Below are 7,444 nucleotides of genomic sequence, written 5' to 3'. Positions count from 1 at the left end.
GTACTTTTTTCGTAGATCACCTATATCCGATATTATTTCTGCTTCAGAACCGACTAGGTTTATGAGACTCCTCTTCAGGACCTCAACCCATTTGAACATGTCCTTGACTAGACTGAAAGTCACTTTTCATGAAACTGCACAAGAGTATTTTTGAGCTCGATATATGACTACGTGTTAAGTACTTTTTTCGTAGATCACCAATATTCGATATTATCTCAGCTTCAGAACATACTAGGATAATGACACTCCTACTTGGACCCTCAATCCATTTGAACAAGTCCTTGACTAGACTGAAAGTAACTTTTCATGAAACTGCACAAGAGTATTTTTTGAGCTCGAAATTTGACAACGTGCTAAGTACTTTTTTCGTAGATCACTAATATTCGATATTATCTCAGCTTCAGAACATACTAGGATAATGACACTCCTACTTGGACCCTCAATCCATTTGAACAAGTCCTTGACTAGACTGAAAGTCACTTTTCATGAAACTGCATAAGAGTATTTTTTGAGCTCGAAATTTGACAACGTGCTACGTACTTTTTTCGTAGATCACATATATCCGATATTATTTCTACTTCAGAACCTACTAGGATTATGACACTCCTACTTAGGACCTCAATCCATTTGAACAAGTCCTTGACTAGACTGAAAGTCACTTTTCATGAAACTGCACAAGAGTATTTTTTGAGCTCGAAATTTGACAACGTGCTAAGTACTTTTTTCGTAGATCACCTATATCCGATATTATTTCTGCTTCAGAACCTACTAGGATTATGACACTCCTACTTGGACCCTCAATCCATTTGAACAAGTCCTTGACTATACTGAAAGTCACTTTTCATGAAACTGCATAAGAGTATTTTTTGAGCTCGAAATTTGACAACGTGCTAAGTACTTTTTTCGTATATCACCTATATCCGATATTATTTCTACTTCAGAACCTACTAGGATTATGACACTCCTACTTAGGACCTCAATCCATTTGAACAAGTCCTTGACTAGACTGAAAGTCACTTTTCATGAAACTGCACAAGAGTTTTTTTGAGCTCGAAATTTGACAACGTGTTAAGTACTTTTTTCGTAGAGCACCAATATTCGATATTATCTCAGCTTCAGAACCTACTAGGATTATGACACTCCTACTTAGGACCTCGATCCTTTTGAACAAGTCCTTGACTAGACTGAAAGTCACTTTTTATGAAACTGCACAAGAGTATTTTTGAGCTCGAAATTTGACAACGTGTTAAGTACTTTATTCGTAGATCACCCATATCCGATATTATTTCTGCTTCAGAACCTACTAGGATTATGACACTCCTATCTGGACCCTCAATCCATTTGAACAAGTCCTTGACTATACTGAAAGTCACTTTTCATGAAACTGCACAACAGTATTTTTTGAGCTCGAAATTTGACAACGTGCTAAGTACTTTATTCGTAGATCACCTATATCCGATATTATTTCTGCTTCAGAACCTACTAGGATTATGACACTCCTATTTGGACCCTCAATCCATTTGAACAAGTCCTTGATTATACTGAAAGTCACTTTTCATGAAACTGCACAAGAGTATTTTTTGAGCTCGAAATTTGACAACGTGCTAAGTACTTTTTTCGTAGATCACCTATATCCGATATTATTTCTACTTCAGAACCTACTAGGATTATGACACTCCTACTTAGGACCTCAATCCATTTGAACAAGTCCTTGACTACACTGAAAGTCACTTTTCATGAAACTGCATAAGAGTATTTTTTGAGCTCGAAATTTGACAACGTGCTAAGTACTTTTTTCGTAGATCACCTATATCCGATATTATTTCTGCTTCAGAACGTACTAGGATTATGAGACTCCTACTCAGGACCTCAATTCATTTGAACAAGTCCTTGACTAGACTGAAAGTCACTTTTTATGAAACTGCACAAGAGTATTTTTGAGCTCGAAATTTGACAACGTGTTAAGTACTTTTTTCGTAGATCACCAATATTCGATATTATCTCAGCTTCAGAACATACTAGGATAATGACACTCCTACTTGGACCCTCAATCCATTTGAACAAGTCCTTGACTAGACTGAAAGTAACTTTTCATGAAACTGCACAAGAGTATTTTTTGAGCTCGAAATTTGACAACGTGCTAAGTACTTTTTTCATAGATCACCTATATCCGATATTATCTCTGCTTCAGAACCTACTAGGATTATGACACTCCTACTTAGGACCTCAATCCATTTGAACAAGTCCTTGACTAGACTGAAAATCACTTTTCATGAAACTGCATAAGAGTATTTTTTGAGCTCGAAATTTGACAACTCGCTAAGTACTTTTTTCGTAGATCACCTATATCCGATATTATTTCTACTTCAGAACCTACTAGGATTATGACACTCCTACTTAGGACCTCAATCCATTTGAACAAGTCCTTGACTAGACTGAAAGTCACTTTTCATGAAACTGCACAAGAGTATTTTTTGAGCTCGAAATTTGACAACGTGCTAAGTACTTTTTTCGTAGATCACCTATATCCGATATTATTTCTGCTTCAGAACCTACTAGGATTATGACACTCCTACTTGGACCCTCAATTCATTTGAACAAGTCCTTGACTATACTCAAAGTCACTTTTCATGAAACTGCATAAGAGTATTTTTTGAGCTCGAAATTTGACAACGTGCTAAGTACTTTTTTCGTAGATCACCTATATCCGATATTATTTCTGCTTCAGAACCTACTAGGATTATGAGACTCCTACACAGGACCTCAATCCATTTGAACAAGTCCTTGACTATACTGAAAGTCACCTTTCATGAAACTGCATAAGAGTATTTTTTGAGCTCGAAATTTGACAACGTTCTAAGTACTTTTTTCGTAGATCACCTATATCCGATATTATTTCTGCTTCAGAACCTACTAGGATTATGAGACTCCTACTCAGGACCTCAATCCATTTGAACAAGTCCTTGACTAGACTGAAAATCACTTTTCATGAAACTGCATAAGAGTATTTTTTGAGCTCGAAATTTGACAACGTGCTAAGTACTTTTTTCGTAGATCACCTATATCCGATATTATTTCTACTTCAGAACCTACTAGGATTATGACACTCCTACTTAGGACCTCAATCCATTTGAACAAGTCCTTGACTAGACTGAAAGTCACTTTTCATGAAACTGCACAAGAGTATTTTTTGAGCTCGAAATTTGACAACGTGCTAAGTACTTTTTTCGTAGATCACCTATATCCGATATTATTTCTGCTTCAGAACCTACTAGGATTATGACACTCCTACTTGGACCCTCAATTCATTTGAACAAGTCCTTGACTATACTCAAAGTCACTTTTCATGAAACTGCATAAGAGTATTTTTTGAGCTCGAAATTTGACAACGTGCTAAGTACTTTTTTCGTAGATCACCTATATCCGATATTATTTCTACTTCAGAACCTACTAGGATTATGACACTCCTACTTAGGACCTCAATCCATTTGAACAAGTCCTTGACTAGACTGAAAGTCACTTTTCATGAAACTGCACAAGAGTATTTTTTGAGCTCGAAATTTGACAACGTGCTAAGTACTTTTTTCGTAGATCACCTATATCCGATATTATCTCTGCTTCAGAACCTACTAGGATTATTACACTCCTACTTAGGACCTCAATCCATTTGAACAAGTCCTTGACTAGATTGAAAGTCACTTTTCATGAAACTGCATAAGAGTATTTTTTGAGCTCGAAATTTGACAATGTGCTAAGTACTTTTTTCGTAGATCACCTATATCCGATATTATTTCTACTTCAGAACCTACTAGGATTATGACACTCCTACTTAGGACCTCAATCCATTTGAACAAGTCCTTGACTAGACTGAAAGTCACTTTTCATGAAACTGCACAAGAGTATTTTTTGAGCTCGAAATTTGACAACGTGCTAAGTACTTTTTTCGTAGATCACCTATATCCGATATTATCTCTGCTTCAGAACCTACTAGGATTATGACACTCCTACTTAGGACCTCAATCCATTTGAACAAGTCCTTGACTAGACTGAAAGTCACTTTTCATGAAACTGCACAAGAGTATTTTTTGAGCTCGAAATTTGACAACGTGCTAAGTACTTTTTTCGTAGATCACCTATATCCGATATTATTTCTGCTTTAGAACCTACTAGGATAATGACACTCCTACTTAGGACCTCAATCCTTTTGAACAAGTCCTTGACTAGACTGAAAGTCACTTTTCATGAAACTGCACAAGAGTATTTTTTGAGCTCGAAATTTGACAACGTGCTAAGTACTTTTTTCGTAGATCACCTATATCCGATATTATTTCTACTTCAGAACCTACTAGGATTATTACACTCCTACTTAGGACCTCAATCCATTTGAACAAGTCCTTGACTAGACTGAAAGTCACTTTTCATGAAACTGCACAAGAGTATTTTTGAGCTCGAAATTTGACAACGTGCTAAGTACTTTTTTCGTAGATCACCTATATCCGATATTATTTCTGCTTCAGAACCTACTAGGACTATGACACTCCTACTTGGACCCTCAATTCATTTGAACAAGTCCTTGACTATACTGAAAGTCACTTTTCATGAAACTGCATAAGAGTATTTTTTGAGCTCGAAATTTGACAACGTGCTAAGTACTTTTTTCGTAGATCACCTATATCCGATATTATTTCTACTTCAGAACCTACTAGGATTATGACACTCCTACTTAGGACCTCAATCCATTTGAACAAGTCCTTGACTAGACTGAAAGTCACTTTTCATGAAACTGCACAAGAGTATTTTTTGAGCTCGAAATTTGACAACGTGCTAAGTACTTTTTTCGTAGATCACCTATATCCGATATTATTTCTGCTTCAGAACCTACTAGGATAATGACACTCCTACTTAGGACCTCAATCCTTTTGAACAAGTCCTTGACTAGACTGAAAGTCACTTTTCATGAAACTGCACAAGAGTATTTTTTGAGCTCGAAATTTGACAACGTGCTAAGTACTTTTTTCGTAGATCACCTATATCCGATATTATTTCTACTTCAGAACCTACTAGGATTATGACACTCCTACTTAGGACCTCAATCCATTTGAACAAGTCCTTGACTAGACTGAAAGTCACTTTTCATGAAACTGCACAAGAGTATTTTTGAGCTCGAAATTTGACAACGTGCTAAGTACTTTTTTCGTAGATCACCTATATCCGATATTATTTCTGCTTCAGAACCTACTAGGACTATGACACTCCTACTTGGACCCTCAATTCATTTGAACAAGTCCTTGACTATACTGAAAGTCACTTTTCATGAAACTGCATAAGAGTATTTTTTGAGCTCGAAATTTGACAACGTGCTAAGTACTTTTTTCGTAGATCACCTATATCCGATATTATTTCTACTTCAGAACCTACTAGGATTATGACACTCCTACTTAGGACCTCAATCCATTTGAACAAGTCCTTGACTAGACTGAAAGTCACTTTTCATGAAACTGCATAAGAATATTTTTTGAGCTCGAAATTTGACAACGTGCTAAGTACTTTTTTCGTAGATCACCTATATCCGATATTATTTCTACTTCAGAACCTACTAGGATTATGACACTCCTACTTAGGACCTCAATCCATTTGAACAAGTCCTTGACTAGACTGAAAGTCACTTTTCATGAAACTGCACAAGACTATTTTTTGAGCTCGAAATTTGACAACGTGCTAAGTACTTTTTTCGTAGATCACCTATATCCGATATTATTTCTGCTTCAGAACCTACTAGGATTATGACACTCCTACTTAGGACCTCAATCCATTTGAACAAGTCCTTGACTATACTGAAAGTCACTTTTCATGAAACTGCATAAGAGTATTTTTTGAGCTCGAAATTTGACAACGTGCTAAGTACTTTTTTCGTAGATCACCTATATCCGATATTATTTCTGCTTCAGAACCTACTAGGATTATGAGACTCCTACTCAGGACCTCAATCCATTTGAACAAGTCCTTGACTAGACTGAGAGTCACTTTTCATGAAACTGCACAAGAGTATTTTTGAGCTCGAAATTTGACAACGTGTTAAGTACTTTTTTCGTAGATCAAAAAATATTCGATATTATCTCAGCTTCAGAACCTACTAGGATTATGACACTCCTACTTAGGACCTCAATCCATTTGAACAAGTCCTTGACTAGACTGAAAGTCACTTTTCATGAAACTGCACAAGACTATTTTTTGAGCTCGAAATTTGACAACGTGCTAAGTACTTTTTTCGTAGATCACCTATATCCGATATTATTTCTGCTTCAGAACCTACTAGGATTATGACACTCCTACTTAGGACCTCAATCCATTTGAACAAGTCCTTGACTATACTGAAAGTCACTTTTCATGAAACTGCATAAGAGTATTTTTTGAGCTCGAAATTTGACAACGTGCTAAGTACTTTTTTCGTAGATCACCTATATCCGATATTATTTCTGCTTCAGAACCTACTAGGATTATGAGACTCCTACTCAGGACCTCAATCCATTTGAACAAGTCCTTGACTAGACTGAGAGTCACTTTTCATGAAACTGCACAAGAGTATTTTTGAGCTCGAAATTTGACAACGTGTTAAGTACTTTTTTCGTAGATCAAAAAATATTCGATATTATCTCAGCTTCAGAACATACTAGGATAATGACACTCCTACTTGGACCCTCAATCCATTTGAACTAGTCCTTGACTAGACTGAAAGTAACTTTTCATGAAACTGCACAAGAGTATTTTTTGAGCTCGAAATTTGACAACGTGCTAAGTACTTTTTTCGTAGATCACCTATATCCGATATTATCTCTGCATCAGAACCTACTAGGATTATGACACTCCTACTTGGACCCTCAATCCATTTGAACAAGTCCCTGACTGGACTGAAAGTCACTTTTCATGAAACTGCACAAGAGTATTTTTGAGCTCGAAATTTGACAACGTGTTAAGTACTTTTTTCGTAGATCACCAATATTCGATATTACCTCAGCTTCAGAACCTACTAGGATTATGACACTCCTACTTGGACCCTCAATCCATTTGAACAAGTCCTTGACTATACTGAAAGTCACTTTTCATGAAACTGCACAAGAGTATTTTTTGAGCTCGAAATTTGACAACGTGCTAAGTACTTTTTTCGTAGATCACCTATATCCGATATTATTTCTACTTCAGAACCTACTAGAATTATAACACTCCTACTTAGGACCTCAATCCATTTGAACAAGTCCTTGACTAGACTGAAAGTCACTTTTCATGAAACTGCATAAGAGTATTTTTTCAGCTCGAAATTTGACAACGTGCTAAGTACTTTTTTCGTAGATCACCTATATCCGATATTATCTCTGCATCCGAACCTACTAGGATTATGACACTCCTACTTGGAGCTTCAATCCATTTGAAGAAGTCCTTGACTAGA

The sequence above is a fragment of the Convolutriloba macropyga genome, unplaced genomic scaffold (assembly GCF_964194025.1).
Source record: "Convolutriloba macropyga unplaced genomic scaffold, txConMacr16.3 SCAFFOLD_1266, whole genome shotgun sequence".
In the NCBI taxonomy this organism is placed as follows: Eukaryota; Metazoa; Xenacoelomorpha; order Acoela; family Convolutidae; genus Convolutriloba; species Convolutriloba macropyga.
This window is presented reverse-complemented; position numbering follows the sequence as displayed.